This window comes from Furipterus horrens, unplaced genomic scaffold, assembly GCF_987537825.1.
Source record: "Furipterus horrens unplaced genomic scaffold, mFurHor1.1.pri manual_scaffold_8, whole genome shotgun sequence".
NCBI lineage: Eukaryota > Metazoa > Chordata > Mammalia > Chiroptera > Furipteridae > Furipterus > Furipterus horrens.
The window spans coordinates 60,729,909-60,748,749 of NW_028327178.1; the positions used below are offsets into that span (position 1 = coordinate 60,729,909).

General features: G+C 40.0%; 1 protein-coding gene and 1 pseudogene across 1 annotated transcript in view; one reads left to right on the forward strand and one right to left on the reverse strand.

Moving 5' to 3' along the window:
- Nucleotides 1-18,841, forward strand: part of LOC150003019 (ras-related protein Rab-7a) — a 114,221-nt gene that overhangs the window by 35,669 nt on the left and 59,711 nt on the right. The window lies entirely within an intron of this gene.
- LOC150003021 (phospholipid hydroperoxide glutathione peroxidase GPX4-like) lies at nucleotides 15,247-15,785 on the reverse strand (annotated as a pseudogene).

The window sequence follows — 18,841 nt, forward strand, 5'->3', positions numbered from 1 at the left end:
AGGTGACTGCTACAAACATGCACTTAATTTGGATTACAATTAGGAGCAGGAACACAAGGCACAGGAGCAATTCCCCCTTCACAGCGCAGACAAACACGGGCTGGAAGCTCCCAAAGGAAACCAAACAAATGCCCGCTCGGCCTCCTCCTGCGAGGCTAGAGTCCGTCCATGGAGTCATGCAAAAGGAAGAGATGACTTTTTAACTTTAACCTTAACATTCACTCACACATTCACTCAGAGGTTAAACAATCCCACCCAAACCCCGCCTAGGCTTCTGAGATTAGACGAACAGCCTCGGCTACAGGCAGCACAACCCCAAACCAAAAGAGCTCTATATGATCCAAACGAAGCTAGCCGAGCCGGCTTCAACAAATTCCCTGTTCGGGAATATGTACCTCTGCGTCCAGAGGACAAAAGAGACCAAGTCTCAGTGGCAGTGGCCCAAGTCAGCTGCCCAAATGGGTTGCCACTCACCTGTCGCCAAGGCTGTCCTCTGTCCTTTGCTTACTCTAGACTGGGCCGTCAGGGCCTCCAGCAGCTCCCGAGTGTCTCCTGAAGGCGCAGGGAATTGCTCCCAACCAGAGCTTGCGGCTGCTGTCCTGCCACATGTCAGCTAGACACATGGGACCGCACGAAGCCCCAGGGGCTCACCGAAGGCGGCACCGCTTTACAGAGGCATCTCGCTGGGGCCTCCAAAAAATGTTACGGCTAAATAGGCGAGATTGAACACTCTGAAGCGGTGTATAAAGTAAGCAAAGGATTTTTAATGATGGCCAGGAGTTGGGCAGACCCTGAGCTGGTCTCTAACATGCTCCAACCTACAATGGAGTCTAAAAGCTGGGTTTTTATACTGGTGCAGTCTCTTTGTTTCTTCTTTGGCGGGAAACAGCCTTAGGAAGAGGGGGCTGGGCAGGACTGCAGGAATGTCTTGGCAGTAACAGGAACAGAAATTCGCAAGGCTAAAGTTTATCTTCGACGGCAGCATAGCTCTTCAGCCAGGGATGAACTCCCTGTGAAGCAATTTATCTTCAAAGGGCTAGACATTCTGCAAAGCACAACCTTCACAAATGTTATAAACCAGACACAAGCAAGCAAATGGGAGGTGATAGAGGCTGAGGTGCTTTTAGCTTGTAAATCACTAATTGCTATAACACTCCTTCTTACATTCCTTTTTCCAAGGCCTTTATAGCAAGTCCTTTCTACTTCTTACAAAGAACATTTGAAGCCCCTACATATTTACATATTTAGCAGACCTTTGAAACTTTTTACAGGGAATATTTGGTGCCCCTACAGTAGTATTGAAAAGGTTCCTCTTGTGAGGGAGGGAGGGGAGGGGAGGAGCTCATCTTGGCCACCTCTGTAACATAGCCCTTCCTTGGGTAGATGGTATACACAGTTAATGAATAACTTCACATGCGATTTTTCACAGGCTGAATCAAACAATGTATGTAAAAATCTGAAAAGTAGGTTTTTTTGTTTTGTTTTGTTTTTTTGCTTCCCACTGATTTCGTAGAGAACTTAAAAGTAAAAGTATACTCAGCTGAACATGCAGGCACCCAAAGGATGCATTTTGCTGTGTGCTGTGCTAGGGAAATGCCAAAGAACTAAGTTCGTGTCCTGGAAGAATTTTTCCGTTTGGCTGTGTGACATGTGAAGATCCACCTACAAAGAGTGATGATGAAGTATGAAAAAAGATTTGTCAGCGGGCTTCTGAATGTTCATTTTTGTGATAAACCCAGTTGTATAAAAGGAAACCTTGAAAACAAGTCTTTGTCCCATTTCAGTCTCCCACGTAGAGATCATAGTGAACCCATAAATTTGCTTGGCTTTGACTTATGAAAATTTTCATAGGATGGAAGCTAATAGACACAAGAGTGTACTTTGTTATGTATTCTACTTTTTAAAAACATTTACATTTCAGAATGTTCACTAATAATACATGTAAATCTACCTGGTATGTATTTATGTGTTTTGAATATGTATTTTGAAGTAGGGGCAGCTTTACTCCCACTTGGGTTTTCATGGCAGGACCTAGAAGCAGGCAGTCTTCCTGGCAGTGATTGATTTGAGATGGTGGTAGGCCTTGAGAAATAATTGGGACTCAATACAGGAGGAAAACTAGCATTATATACAATACTACTTGGGTGATTTCAAGTGTAGCGGGCTTTGCATTTTTTTTAGTCATGTTATTTAAGAGCTTGGGTAAGTAGTACTGTGATGTGGCTAAAAGCTCTCATTTTCACATTAACTATTTCATCTTGATAATCTCTTCATATTTAAATATTTGAATGGAAATGACAAAAAAATACAAGGGTGTTTATTCTGGTTGAAAGGATTTACATCCAAAATAGCACAGTATAATGTGTGCAAGCTTGGTCTAAGATGATGGCTGTGGCTATTTGACAGGCTTGCAGGGTGGATTTGGGCAAGCTCAGTAGAGTTGGTGATAGAGAAAGAGGGGCCAACACCTGAAAAACAGCATTAAGCAAATATACCTGGGCGTTCTGGCACATTATGCTACCCTAGTTTGTATCAATTTTTGGCAATATAAAAGTTCTCAACTTCCCCTATAGTTTGGTTATTTTTGCAGGATGGACTTGTTTGTTGAAAATAGCTGGCTGTTTGAACATCAATTTTCCAAAAATTGTAATTCCTGTCCTAACCTAGTGATAGAAATTAATTGCCTTAAAAATAGCATGTTTTAGAGACAGAAGGTTTCAGGAGTGAGAGCTAAGTACTTTCCCTGCATGTTTGTATCTTTTCTTAGATATGCTTCCAGAAAGGAGTTTCTACCACGATAAAGGAAGCTGAATATTTTAGGAAACATTCAAGTTCCTGATGTGTGCTAGGCACAGAGTTAGAAGTTTTAAATCCAGCTGCAGCTTCAGAGCACTGGGCATTTGTTCCCAGAATAAAGACCCTTGAAGTATATTGTATCATGCTCCTTTTCAACCACCACTTTTTTTTTTTTTAAGTATATTTTATTGATTATGCCATTACAGTTGTCCCATTTTTCCCCCCTTTGCCTCCTCTATCTGGTACCACCCGTTCCTTCAGCATGACTTAGGTCATGTCCATGGGCCATGCATGCAGGTTCTTTGGCTTCTTCATTTACTTTACTATTCTTAATGCCTCCCTGTCTATTTTGCACCTACCAGTTATGCTTCTTGATCCCTGCATATATTCCCCCATTGTCCTCCTTCCCCCTCCCTCCTGATAACCCTCCATATGATCTCCATATCTATGGTTCTCTTCTTGTTCTAGTTGTTTGCTTAGTTTGTTTTTAGAGTCATTTGTTTTTATTTTTTTTTATTTTATTTTTTAATTTTTTAATTTTGGTTTTTCAATTACAGTTGTCCCCTTTTCCCCCAATTTCTCTCCCCCACCCAACCCACCCCCTCTCCCACAATCATATCCCTTCCCGTTGTCCATGTTAGAGTCATTTGTTGATAGTTGTGAATCTGTTGTCATTTTACTGTTCATAGTTTTGATATTCTTTTTCTTAACTGTGTCCCTTTAACATTTCATATAGTAAGGGCTTGGTGATGATGAACTCCTTTAGCCTTTTTCTGGGAAGCATTTTATCTGCCCTTCTGTTCTAAATGATAGCTTTGCTGGATAGAGTCATCTTGGTTGTAGGTCCTTGCTTTTCATCACTTTGAATACTACTTGCCAGTCCCTTCTTAACTGGAGTTTCTTTTGAGAAATCAGCTGATAGTCTTATAGAAGCCCCTTTGTAGGTAACTCTTCTTTTTTTCTGCTGCTTTTAGGATTCTCTTTATCTTTAAGCTTTGCATTTTAATTATAGTGTGTCTTGGTGTGGTCCTCTTTGGGTCACTTGTTTCGGACTCTGTGCTTCTGGGACTTGTATGTCTATTTCCCTTGCCAAATTTGGGAGGTTTTCCTTCATTATTTTTTCACATAAGCTTTCAATTTCTTTCTCTTCCTTTTTCCCTCTGTGTCTTAGGTAGAGCTTTTGCACCTGTTATGGTGTAAGGGGCAGAGCCTTAGGTATTCGTCAGTGCAGGGCGACCCATTTCACCACGTTGTGGTGCTATATGTGGGGGAGGGGTCTGAGAGGGAACAATGCCACTTGCTCAGCACTCACTCCTTTTCCAGGCACTTCTCCCACTTCCCATATGGGACTGGCACACCTCTAGCTGTTGTCCTCATTGTGGTTCCCGGGGTAGATGGGTTTACAGATGTTCTAGGACCATGGGGATCCTCTAAACAAACAGACTCTGATGAGAGACCAGTCGTTTCTTCCACCACCCTAACCCCATACTTGTTTTTTAAGTCAGAAGCAATGAGGCTTTATTTTCCCTGACGCTAGAACAGTGAGCTATGCAGTCTGGTCTGGGGCTGGGGTTGCTCCCCAGGAGTCCCTCAGACTTTTATAACATATGACTTCGCTTTCCGCTAGCCAGCCACGGCCACTACCTTGCTGCCGCCGCCACCACCACCACCACCACCATCACCACCGCCACCACACCGTGTCCTCTCCACCCTGGCTCTGCCCCTCCTACCTGTCTGGATGAGTATTACTTCTTTATATTTTGTTTGTTAGACTTACATGCAGTTTGATTTTCTGGTAGTTATGGTTGTTTTTAGTTTTGAAGTATTTGTATACCTTCTTATGGTTGTGGAGGGAGGTGAAACGTGTCTACCTATGCTTCTTATCTTGGCTGGAAGTTGAATTCCTTAAAGTCTTGAGTCTGAAATGAAAAGATGTTCACACTGTCTCAAAGCTATAAGAAGAAATAATACTGGTAAAATTAATTACACTGGTAGGTATAAAAGCCAATATTGTCCTTTTTTGTCTTTTTTTCTTATATGATAAAACATAAAAGTTATGTTTACCTTAAGCACACAATTTTTGCAGATGTAACCTGTAATAACGTAAAGCAATAAGGACCAGAGATGTATAAGAGTAGAGTGTAGCCCTGGCTGGTGGCTTATTGTTTTGGAACCTGGTTCTGTACACCAAAAGGTTGTGAGTTCTATTCCTGGTCATGGCACCTACCTAGGTTTCTCACCTCGATGTTGTTTTCGCTCTTTCCACCTCCTCCACTCTCTCTCAAATCAATAAACATATCCTCAGGTGAGAATAAAAAAAAAAAAAAGAATGAGCAGAATGCACTCTTTTTATCTTCCCCAAGGATATTCTTATGTATTTTAGAGAGGGGGGGATAGAAGGGAGAGGGAGGGAGAGAAATATTTATGTGAGAGATAAACAACAATCAGTTGCCTGTTTTATGTGCCCTGAACTGCGGACCGAACCTACAGCATAGACATGTGCCGTGACTGGGAATTGAACTTGCAACTTTTTCAGTTCATGGGATGACACTCCAACCAAGGGAGCCACACTGGCCAGGACAGAGTGTATACTATTGAAACTAAGTTGATATTATTTAAACTGTGTTATTAAAAGTTTTAGGTATTAATTGTAATTTCCTAAGTAACCACTAAGAAAATAATAAATGTACAGAAAAGAAGAGGGAATAAAAATGGTACATAAAAATATAGAAAAAAAATCCATAAATGGCAGAAATAAATCCTTCCTTTATCACTGATTACTTTGTGTATAAGTGGCTTAAACTCTCCTGTTACAGCTTGTACTACTAGTGAGGCCCTCTGGACACTGAGGCTCCTTAGGAGCCCACACGGAAGCTCACTGCTGGACGTCTGAAACAGAAAGTACCGCCTAAAATGGAAGTACTAGGCTCTGGGAGCCCGGAACTCTCCTTTTCAGTGCCACCTTTCTGCCATTTCCTCTGTTCCTCTGGGTTGCTGACTCTTACCATGAATCATCCTCTTGTCCCCCTGGGAAGTCGGGCTTACTATGGAGCTCCCCTGGAACCTCCCCCTGGCTGAACAGCCCATGTGTGGAGTCAGGCCTTTTAGTGGAACTGCTCTATACCACTGCTGTAGAAAAGTAGAATGCGCAGTGGAAAGGCCCAGCTCACACTTTATAGGCAGAAACTCAGCTGTACAGGTAAGTGACACCTTGAGCTGCTTTGGGTCACAGACTCATGCCAAGTCTATGACTCCACACACAGTCTAATTAACAGAACTTTGTGGACCTTTTGGTTGTAATTAACACAGGCCACAGGACCAAAAGTCTCCCTTGGTCCTTCTGAAAATGTTAGGTAATGGGAGTGTAGGAAGGTAACATAGAGTTTTGTCTTTCTGCCTTGTGGTGTGGTTCACAAGTCCTTTGCCCTTCAGAACCACATTCATTGCTGTTGGGAGTTCCCATAATAATTCTCTTGTGTAATTTTTCCATTTAGTTGTTCTGATTAAGTCAAAATACTATTATCACTACACTTTTTTCTCAAACTGGAGGAAGCACAGCCCTAATTCTGTGCAGGAAGGGTGCAAAACATTATCTGATACATTTTTCTGGAGCATCAAGTTTATTAAAAGATCTGGAAGAACCAAGTATTTTATCAGAACTGCCTTCTTCCCCCACAAACATGGAGGAAAAGATAGAGAAAAACAAGGGAGAGGATAAGGGCCCCAGGAAAAACAGTCCAGTCTTTGAAGTGTCTCCCAGGTGAGGGGTGAGGGGTTAACCTGTAGCTAGGGCAACCTCTCTTTGTCCCACATGGGGCTCAAGGCCATCTTCTAAGCTCACTAGGTATTTTGAATACAATGCCTGTGAAGGCCACAGAGGTAGATGGCTGGATACATACCTGAGTTTAATCCTGTGCAGAGGATCAAACATCTGCTGGAACCTGTCCTTTTACCTTGGGTCCTTCACACACAGCATGTACTTCTTACACTACTCCCACCTGCACGTGTTTGCGTCCAGCCTCTTGCTGATCTCCCACACCATGTAGTGGCTCTCTGGAGCTCAGCTTCTTCTTGCTCTCCATTTAAAATACAGTGAGCGTGCCTATACCACCCCAGACTCTTAGGTTATGACCCTACCTTGACCATCCACAATTTTAAAAATTACATTCAGGTACTTTCTAGGCAACCACTGACAGTGGCAGCGGGTGCAGGGGGCGGGGCGGATCAGATGATTCGACTATCCACCCTGGCGTGAGTTTTTGTGGTAGACACACCCTGGTAGCATTTCCTCCCCTTGGGGCTTCACTCTTGATGCTGTTGTGACTGATGCTGTGGATGGAGTGGAGGCCCCAGGACTATGCTGTGGGCTAGTCTGGGGGTGGCGATCCTCAACTCCAGCATTGTTTAGGGGACTAGCAGACTCTTTCTCCTTCTGCCCTGAATTCCTGGTCCTCCTCAGGCTGCTGATTTCCAGCCCAGAACCAGGTAGGAATAGCATGCTCACTATAGCTGCGTTGTACTGCGTGTGCAGAGACCTCTGGCTGAGCCTTGTGATTGTGGAAAGACTGCAGCTATTTGGGTCAGGGGAAAGGTAGGGCCTTACTATGCTGATATGGTTCTTCACCTTGGGTTTCTTGGAACTCAGGGTCAGGTATGTGGCCGTCATTCTGCCTTCCCCCTGCTTGTTAATGTCCTGGATCTGGTCCCACTCAAAGCCCATGGTCACCATCACCTCTCTCACCTAGGGGTTCATGTCATTACAGGAAAGCTAAGTATGTCTAAGTCCTCTTTTAGGTCCATGTTTTAGTCATGGGTCTCGCATTATTTCTTGTAAAGTTCCTCTGGCACTTGGGTCAGCAGTCATCAATTTATATGAGACTTTCACACTCTAAACACATGAAGATGTGGTAGTGCCCACTCAGTATCTGCTGCTGCAGCTCCCAAACTTCTCTCCTACAAAAGACAGGTTCCCAGTGACCACCAAGTACAGAACAACTCCCAGGCTGCACACATCTACTGTGGGACCATCATAGTTTTGGCTCTGAGAGAGTTTTGGGGCAGCTTAACGAGGGGCTGCCACAGAATGTGTTTAGCTTATAGCCAATAAAGTCATTGTGGAAGCTAAAGTCTGCAATTCTTAAATTCATCTCAGCAGCAGAAATCATGTCCTCTTGCTTCAGGTCCCTATGGATGATGTTCTTCTGGTGGCAGTACTGCACACAGTCAGTACCAGCTTCCAGAATTTGCTTTGGACCTCATTGGTCATAATGGCTGTGGTTTTATAAATCAGGGATCCCCAACCCCTGGTCTTTGGCCCGTTTTGAACTCAGCCATGAGGGAAGCTTGCCTGAGCTCCGCCTCCTGTCTCCCCCCAACCACAGTGGGCAAGTGAGTGAAACTCCGCCCACCCCCATCCCCCATCCACAGCGGGAGAGCAAGGCGTATCTGAGCTCCACCTCCATCTCCCCACTCCTCTTTCCACAAAACAGGTCCCTGGTGCCAAAAAAGTTGGGGGCCGTTGCTGTAAATAATTAAGTATGTCTCCTTTGCTATTGTACTTTGTAATTAGGGATTTTTTCTCAGTGTCAGTCACCTCAAAGAACTTATTTAGTAGGGCAATTCAAGGCCTTTATGCAATGGACTTCATGCAGAAGTCCTTGGAGGCTGGATATCTGCTGATTCTTAATGACCTTGACAGCCACCTGTCAGAGTCAGGAAGTGCTGGGCCAACTTCAACTTGACAGTGTTTTCCCTGACTAATGGTATTCAGACGCTTGTAATTGTCAATATGAAACACTTTGTCAGCTGACAATGGCCGCAAGACCCTGTAACATGGTGACCTGCTAATGTCACTAACAGTGCTAACTGTGCTTACTAACCATGCTAATCAACTATAGTATTCTAAATATACTAACTATGCTGACTACACTAACAATTCTAACTAAGCATACTAACAAAAATTTTTTGAGAGAAAATAAATGATAAAACCAGAAAAGTTGAGAAAAATGAATATAAAAATAAAACAAAAATAAGTAAAAGGAATAATAAAGAAAAAAATAATAAAGAGAAAAAAGAAAATCGAGAAAAGAAAAGCTGACTGGTTCAAGTCTAGCAGGTCACCATAAATAGCTTCCTGGGCTGTAAACACCGAAGACTTCATTTAGTCCAACCAGGATCTTATATAGGAGTTTCTTGTAACTCCATCACAAATGGCAGCTTTATAGGTCGCCGGTTCAATTCCCAGTCAGGGCACATGCCTGGGTTGTGGGCCAGGTCCCCAGTTGGGGGCATGCAAGAGGCAACTAATTTATGCTTCTCTTGCACATGTTTCTCTCCCTCTCTCCTTCCCTTCCCCTCTTTCTAAAATGAATAAGTAAATTCTTAAAAATTAAAAACAAAAGGTACCATCTAAGGTCAGAGCAAGAAAAGCACCAATCGTGATGGGATAAACCAACATGTTTTTTGCACATTTCACTCTTCAGACTCCTTTATCCCCACTCCCCAAAAGATCCCAAAGAGCTTTTTGTTTATATGGGATATTAAGTATTTATATTATTAGAAATTAAAATCTATACGGTCTTTCATGATTTTTTTATTTATAATTTGAAAATCTATAACAATTTCTAGCCTTTTAAAACCTTACAGTCTCTACATGTAAAATATTTTACTCAAACTCTGGCCTCAAATTATGCTACAACTTAACTGATATCACAGTACTGTAGAAAAATGTTCTGTTGCATAAGACAGAATAAGGCATTTGTTAAAATCCATAAAGCTAAGAGTAAGATAGCCCTCATCATAAATTTGCCCATAAGTTCATGAACATGATCGCATCAGAAACCTTGGAGGCCTGAGGGCTGTGGGTTCATGTATTCAAAGTATTGAAGGAAAAAAGCTGTCAACCAAGAATCCTATATCTGGCAAAACTGTCCTTCAGAAATGAGGAAGACATTAAGACATTCCCAAATGAACCATAGCTGAGAGAGTTCTTTATCAACAGACCTGCCCTACATGAAGGTCCTTTAGGTTGTAATGAAAGGACATTGGACAGTAAATGAAAGCCTTATGAAAAAATAAAGATCTTAGCTAAGTGTCAATACACGATGACTATTAAAGCTATTGTAATATTGGTTTGTGACTCTCCTTGATTTGAGAGACTAATGTTCTTTATTTTTGGACACATGCATAAAGATGTGCTTTTGTAATAAGTGGGTGGGGTCAGAACTGTAGTATTAGAGGTTTTATGTTATTGAAATTAAGCTGGTATTATACTCAAATGTAATCTCAGGGTAACCAGAAAGAAAATAGCTATAGAATATACACAAAAGAAAATGAGAAGGTAATTAAAATATTTCACTATAAAAAATCAACTAAAGGCAAAAGAAGACAGCTATACATACAGTGTGGGACAGAAAAGATGTAAGGCATATAGAAAGCAAACAGCAAAGATAGAAGCTCTTCTTTATCAGTAATTACTTTAAATGTAAATGGATTAAACAGTCAAGAAACAGATTGATAGATTGGATAGAAAAACATGATATATTTGCTATATATAAGAGAATAACTTTAAATCCGCAGACACAATAGGCTGAACAAAAAAGGATGGAAAAAATAATGCTGGCAGATAGTCATTAAAAGAGCAGCGGTGATGGTACCAACTTCAGACAAAATTGACTTTAAAACAGAAGCTTACAAGAGACAAATACATTATATATTAATAAAAGGTTCATTACAGTAAGAAGAAAAAGCAGTGATATTTGCACACCCAAATGACAGGCCATCAAAAATATATGAAACAGTAATTAACAACTGAAGGGAAATACTTTTATAAAACATACAAATTGCACCAAAAAGAAGATGGATGAGGAAATAGAGGACTTGAAGAACACAATAAAACAAACAATTATATCTTAACAGATATACACAGGACCACCCTACGCAACAACGGAATATATTGGGTTGGCCAAAAAATTTGTTTAGTTTTTCCATATGATGGCTCTAATAGAGCTTGGTGTCTTTAACTTCATTCGACCCAATTTTATTATATTGTACTGTGACAGCTGTCATGTCAGCGTGCATTTAAAAAAACTTACCAAAACTGGTGAATTTTTGTGCAGCCATTTTAATATTGAAGATCGAAGGAGATACACAATATTTTTGGCATATTATGCTTTATTATTTCGAGAAAGGTAAAAATGCAACTGAAATGCAAAAAAGGTTAGTGTAGTATATGAAGAATGTGCTGTGACTAATCGAATTTGTCAGAGTTGTTTGTGAAGTTTCTTGGTACTGTAGACATTTTGGCCAAATAGTTCTTTGCTGTGGGGCTGTCTTATGCATTGGAAGATGTTTAGCAGCACCCCTGGCCTATACCCACTAGAAATCAATAGCGGGAGATAGCCAACATACTCAAAATATCCAAATCAGTACAGTTATCGGTGAATAGGAAGAATAAGTCTTCTATTTTACGGAAAAACCATACAGACTTTTTGGCCAACCCAATATATTCTTCTCAAGTGGACATGGACATTCTCCAGAATAGACCATATGTTAGGATTCAGTTTAAGTCTGAATAAATTTTAAAAGGTAGATATCGTACAAAGTAAGTTTTCCAGTGACAAGGAGATGAAGTTAGAAATCAAGAGGAAAATTGCAGAAGACACAATTTGTGGATATTTGCACACTCTTAAAGAACCAATGGGCCAAAGAAGAAACCACAGGGGAAATTTAAAAATAGGAGACTATCAGCTGGTATCTCAAAAGAAACTGTAGGCAAGAAGTATTCATAGTGTTGAACAGCAAGGACCTACAACCAAGATTACTGTATCTAGCAAAGCTATCATTTAGAATGAAAGGGTAGATAAAATGCTTCCCAGGCAAGGTTAAAGCTAAAGGAATTGATCATCACCAGCCATTATTACATGAAATATTAAGGGATTTATTTGAGAAAAAGATAAAAACTATGAACATTAAAATGATAACAAACTCACAACTATCAACAACTGAATCTAAAAAAAAAAAATTAAGAAAAACAACGAGAACAGGAATAGAATCATAGGTATGGAGATCATTTGAAGGGTTATCAGCTTGGATGAGGTAGAGGGAGAAGAGAGTAAAATGGTGCGGGGATTAAGAAGCATAATTGGTAGGTACAAGATAGGGGGATGTTAAGAACAATATAAGAAAGGGAAAAGCCAAAGAACTTATATGCACGACCAATGGACATGAACCAAGGTGGGAGGGGGGCGCTGCTGGAAGGAAGGGTTGTACCGGGCAGAGGGAGGCAACGGGAGAAAATTGAGACACCTGTAACAGCATAACCAATAAAACATGCTTAAAAAATAAAAATCCTTAAGAGACAAATAAAATGAAAACATAGAATAATAAAACAGGACACAGCAAAACAGTGCTAAAGGATGAGGAAGATTTATAGCAACATTTAAAAAGATCTCACATTAACAATCTAACTTTTAAGGAACTAGAAGAACAAACTAAACCCAAACATAGTAGAAGGAAAGGAAATAATAAACATTAGAACAGACAGACCTTAAGCTAGATTGACTAAGGGAATAAAAGGAAGGTTTATATTAATAAAATTAGAAATGAAAGTGGGATGTTGCTACTGATTCTATAGCAAGAAACAAGAAAGGAGATCTGTGAACATTTGTATACCAACAAATTGGATAATCTGGATGAAACTGACACAAACTATCTAAACTAGTCTCTTCAAGTTTGACACTGGTAACCTCTGTTGGTGACTGGAGGCGTTAACCTAGGAAGAATTGGCATGATAACCAACAGATTGGGACACCCTGTTTTTCTTGATGTAGTTCATGCGAAAGATGCTGGTGGTGCCCTGGTTGCTGTGGCTCAGTTGGTTGGAGCATTGTCCCATGGACCCAAGGTTCACAGGTTCGATTCCCAGTCAGGGGATCATGCCTAGGTTGTGAGTTTAGTCTGCATTTGGGGGTGGGGTGTGTGTGTGTGTGTGTGTGTGTGTGTGTGTGTGTGTGTGTGTGAACTGATTGATGTTCCTCTTTCATAGTGATGTTTCTCTCCATCTCCCTTCCTTCCCCTTTCTAACTGTGTCCTCAGGTCACACAGCTGTCCAACATTTTTGTTATTGGCAAAAGTAACTGGATTTACCTTCCCTGTGGAAAGGGTATCTGCCTCACCATTGCTGAAGAGAGAGACAAGAAAACTGGTGGCCAAAGAGAACAGTGGGTGAAATGAGCTCTAGGTGACATGATTGGAAGAGTCTTTTTACTTAAATATAGTTCATCATTAAAGAAAGAGCCCTGGCTGGTGTGGCTCAGTGGATTTGAGTGCAGGTCTGTGAACCAAAGGGTCTCAGGTTTGATTCCCAGTCAGGGCACATGCCTGGGTTGTAGGCCAGGTCCCTAGTTGGAGGAGCGTGAGAGGCAACCACACATTGATGTTTCTCTCCCTTCCTTTCTCTTACCCGCTCTCTCTAAAAATAAATGAAATCTTAAAAATATATATAAATTAATTAAAAAGGAAAGTGATTTAGTATGAAATAGAAAATCATATTGTATCAGCTATCAAAAACCTCCTGACCAAGAAAAAGCCTTGGACCTGATGGCTTTACTGGTAAATTCTGACAAAATATTTAAAGAACTAACACCAGTCCTTAAATTCTTCTCAGAAATCGAAGATGGGGAACACTTCCGAACTCACTCTATGAGGCCAGCACTACTCTGATACCAAAGCCAGACAAACACTCCAAAAAAGAATACTACAGAGAAGTATCGCGTAAGAACAATGCCATAGTCTTGAGAGAAATACCAGCAAATCAAATTCAGTAGCATATAAAAGGATTATATATACCATGACTAAGAGGGATTTATTTTTAGAATGCTAGGATGGTTTCACATTTACAAAGTGATCGGTATAATATACCACATTAACAGAATGGAGGGAAAAGACCAGGATTGTCTCTTTTGGTGCATAAAAAGCATTTGACAAAATTCAGCACCCTTTCATGATAAAAAATCTCAACATAAGGAATTGAAGGAAATTACCTCAACATCATAAAAGCCATAACTCACAGTAAACATTATACTTAATGATGACAGACTGATAGCTTTGTGTCTTAAGATCAGGAAAAAGGCAAGGATGCCCACATTCACCACTTCTGTTCAACATAGTATTGGAAGCTCTAGGCAGAGCACTTCTGCAAGAAAAAGAAGTAAAAGTCATTCAGATTGGAAAGGAAGGAGTAAAATGATTTTTCTTGTGGATTACATGATCTTATATGTAGAGCATGCAGAAGATTTTGTACTGTAAAAACAGTAAAAACTTAGTAGTGCTAATAAACTATTTTGGCAAAGTTGCAAGATAGAAAATGAATACACAGAAAACCAGTTGTATTTATATATACTAAAGAACAATCCAAGTAGGAAATTAAGAAAACAATTCCTTGGCACCAAAAAGAATAAAATACGTACTTAGGAGTAAATATAACTTGGTGAGTAAAAGACTAAAATATTTTTGAAAGAAATTAAATGGAAAGATATGAGGTGTTCATAGGTTATTTTAAGGATGGCATTATCCTTATCAAAATCCCAATTACTTTTTTGCATAAATAGAAAAACTGGTCCTAAAATCATGGGACCCTGTGTAGTCAGAACAGTCTTGAAAGCTCAAAACAGTTCATGGTCTTCCATTTCCTGATTTTAAACCTTACTACAGTAGCTACAGTAATCAAAACAATGTGGTACTTGCATAAGGATACATGTGTAGACCAATGAAATAGAATATAGAACCCCAAAATAATCTTCATATACATGGTCAAGTGAATTTTGATAAAGGTGCCAAGTCTTTTCAGTGGTGAAAGGTCACAGTGTCTTCAGCAAATGGTAGTGGTGCTGGGAAAAGATCCACCTGGTAAAGAATGAGTTGGACCCTTACTTATCACCGTATACAAAAAAATAAATAAAATTTAATCAAATACCTAAAGTTTTGATAGTTACACTAGGAAACTTTTAGAAGAAAGCATAGGGGAAGTTTTTCTTGACAGTGGATTTGGCACTGAATTATTGTGGGTATGAAACCAAAGGCATAGGCAATGACAAAAAAATAGGTAAATTATACTATATAAAAATAAAAACTTTTGTGCTTCAAAGGACACTATCAAGGAGAGTAAAAAAGAAACCCATACAATGAAAGAAAACACTTGATAATAATATTCAAAATTTTGATTTTTATTTATTTGTTTTTTCAGTTTGTGTCTTTTATTCCCACAAGACAGGGGTTGGGGATGCCAAGTTCTGAGCCAGGTCTGGCTGAGGGCCTTTCTCCAGCAGGATTGCACATCAGGTTCTGAGGGCCCCACCAGTGGACTGCTTTTTAGACTGTCGTGGATACCAGGTGGAACGCTCCGAGGGGCATAGTTGGTGGACTTGAATGGGTGGTACACACTTTGTGGAGCTACAGGTAGCAGGGCAGCTCCTTATCTATGATCAGGGGCTTTTAAATGGGACCATACTGCTTCACCATGCAACCATTCTTGTCAATGAGGAACTTGGTGAAGTTCATTTGATGGCACTACCTCCCGAACGGGCTGCAAGGGAAAGCCAGGATCTGTAAACCCCACCGAGCATATCGGGTGTGCAGGTCGACACGCTGAGTGTAGTTTATGTTTGTTTTGTCTCAGGGCAAGGCCATGTTGGTGACAATGCACACAAAAACCCTGGTACTAATCAACTATAGTATTCTAAATAATTATACTAACTATGCTGACTTTACTAACAATTCTAACTAAGCATACCTACAAAATTTTTTTTAGAAAAAATAAATGAGAAAACCAGGCTAACCATGTGCCCATCAATGTCCTTGGCTGAGAACTCATGCATGGACTGAGCACAGTGCTCGTCATCGCAGGACGCACACATGGTGCTGGCCTGGCCTGGCACTGCCAGGGCCCCACACTGAAGGGCCAGCTTCAGCAGGTGGCACAGGTGACTTAAGGTCACCGTGGTGGAGGAGGCACTTGGGAAGTAGTGGATCCTCATATTCAGAATTTTTTAAGAACTCCAATTCAACAACAGTTGACAAGCAACCCTATTAAAAGTGGGCATAGGACCTGAATAGACATTTCTTCATTTTACTTTTAGGGAGAGGGGAAGGGAGGGAGAGAAACATTGAAGTGAGAAACATCTATGGCTGCCTCTCACATGCACCCCTGACCAGGGACCAAACCTGGGCTGAACCCACAACGTGGGTATGTGACCCGATTGGACATTAAACCAGTGACCCTTTGTGGTTCAACACCCAACCAATTGAGCCACACTGGTTAGGGCTGAAGAGGTATTTCTCCAGAGACAATGTACATATGAAAAATGCACAACAGCACTTAGTCACCAGGAAAATACAAGTCAACAAATGAGATACCACTTCACATTGACTGATGACTATTAATAAAATACAAAAACCAAAACATGTTGGCAAGGATGTAGAAAAATTGGAACTGTTTTGTATTGTTGGTGGACATGTAAAATGGTGCTGGTGCTGTGGAAAGCCATTTGTTTGTTCCTTGAAAACTTTTATAATTACCATTTGTACTGGCAAGTTTGTTTTTATGTATATACCCCAAAGCTTTGAAAATAGGATCTTACTCCTTTGAGTGCCATGCATAATTGCTAAAATTCGTGTGAGAAATGCCAAGCTGTTCTGCTGAGAAATGCAGAGTTTATGAAAAATGTTTATAAAAACATTATTATTCATAATAATTTGCTGAAAATTTCACGACATATAGTAAATACACTTCTTTTGTAAGCAGTGTTCTTGGACACAATATAGCAGAAAATTTATTGCATTAAAATTATTATAACAATTATTTTAGAAAAAATGAATTATTTCCTTCAATATGGCTTTTGAAATATATGGCATAATATAAAACCTATGATTATAATTTGAAAAAACGTATTATACCAACATGGATAATAAGCAAGAAGTATGCCAAATATTGCATAAATTTTTGAAAAAAAATTGATAAAGTACAAAAAAATGAATACAAGCAGCATTCACACTAGAAACATATCAATAGATATCAACAGTAAAAAACAGTTTATAAACAAAAATGAAATGCAAAAACAATACAATAATAGTAAAATGTTTATATATTAACATTTGTGGCTGTTGACACATCTTGGGTGCAGCCCTTTGTCACATCTCACACGTACTGTTCTCGACCTGATTTTTCTTTCTGGTGTTGAGCATTCCTTACACAATCTTAGCTTTCTTTCTGGCAACGTCTTTACGCCATATACATGAGAGGGGCCTGGTGGATTTTCTTCATTGCTGGATTTGCTATTCTTTGGCAAGCTCTTGGAGGTGTTGAAGTTCAGTCGAGACATTGGTTTGTTCCCATCTAAAAAATTTTCCTTATGAAGAATGTATGCATTCAGCAGCGTTCTTGATAATATATTGAACACAACCTTCTTCCAATACTTTAATGTTGTTCTTTCATCCAGATACACGTAAAGCATCATATCAGACATGTCTATGCCTCCTATGTATTGGTTGTATTCCAATATGATATCTGACTTGGAAATTGGTGTCATATTTCTTTCTTTTAAAAAAATAATATGTTTGTTTTTTATTTTTAGAGAGAGGGGAAGGAAGAAAGAGGGAGAAAAACATCACTGTGTGGTTGCCTCTCACTCGCGCCCCCAGCTGGGGACTTGACGTGCAACCTAGTCATGTGCCCTGACTGGGAACGTATTTCTTTTTGATGCTATGTTCGACACTGTTGGACCTGAATAAGAGCTAAGGAGCAATGCCTGCTTTCTTTGAGTTTTCTTTTCCCTAAACCCACACAGTAACAGGAAGGTGTTTCTAAAAAATCTTACCTCTCCTACATTGAACTTTTGTGGAATCTGGTAAGGGAGAAATTTTCGATTCCTACGAAGTTTTCCTGTAATGCATACGTCCTTGCTGAGTAGAGATACCTAACCAGGGGAATAGAACTAAAAAAAAATTGTCTCAAAAGATATGGTAACCTTTATTCGTATAATTTCCTATGGTAAGCAATTTAATTACTACAGTGTAGGCCAAACCATGTTTTTTCACATCATCTTTGTCTGTATTACGTTTTGCTCCAAGGTAAGCATAGAATACAAGACAGTAATTTGAGACTGCATCACACATCATCCAAAATTTTACTCCCCAGTGATGATGATGTTTATTTGGCAAGTACTGCAATAATCTGCTGTGACTTTTGGTACCAACTAAACCTCTCATCAGTGCTCAATTGTTGGTGGGGAGTATAGTAATGCCAAAAGATATGATTGGCTTGATCAACTCTTGGCTGAAATTTAGCACATGGGTTATAAGATGGATCATCAGGAGTGGGGATTTTGGAATTGTCTACAAGATAGAAAAATCTCAGCAATAACTGAAATCGGTTACGAGAGAACATGTGCCAGAACCAAGGAGTTGACAAAGATCTCTTTTTCGACCAGTAGCTGTACATGCTTGGTTTAGTAACTATGCCCATGTTCAGTATACAAGCTATAAAAGCTTTTATTTCTGCAACTGTCGTTGGTTTCTAAGAACTCACTCTAGAATTAGGGGATAAGCTTTTGTGTGACTGAAGGTACTGTTGTGCATATCTGTTGGTTTTGGTGACCATCAGCTTCAGCAGCACTTCGGTAAAGAAGAGATGAAAATAAGCAATTGGCTTAGAATCAGTCAGTGGGGCATGCTTCAAACCTGGAAGCTCTGCAAACTGATGTTGAAGTTGTGTTGTGTCCTGCCCATTTGCATCCTCAGCCCAACAGCTTTCACTAGCATCACTTTCAGAAGAAGGTGGTTCAGTTTCATCTTCACTTACTTCATCTTCAGATGCACTGCTTTCAAGATCACTTATCACAAAATAGTTGTCACTTGATTCATCGCTGATGAATATAGAAATTTCTTCACGCAAAGTTTCCTTTGTCTTCATTGGGGCACTCATTTTCAGTTTTTCTATAAATGTCTTTCCAATATAAAAAAAGCACGAGCACAAAATAAATGAATAATG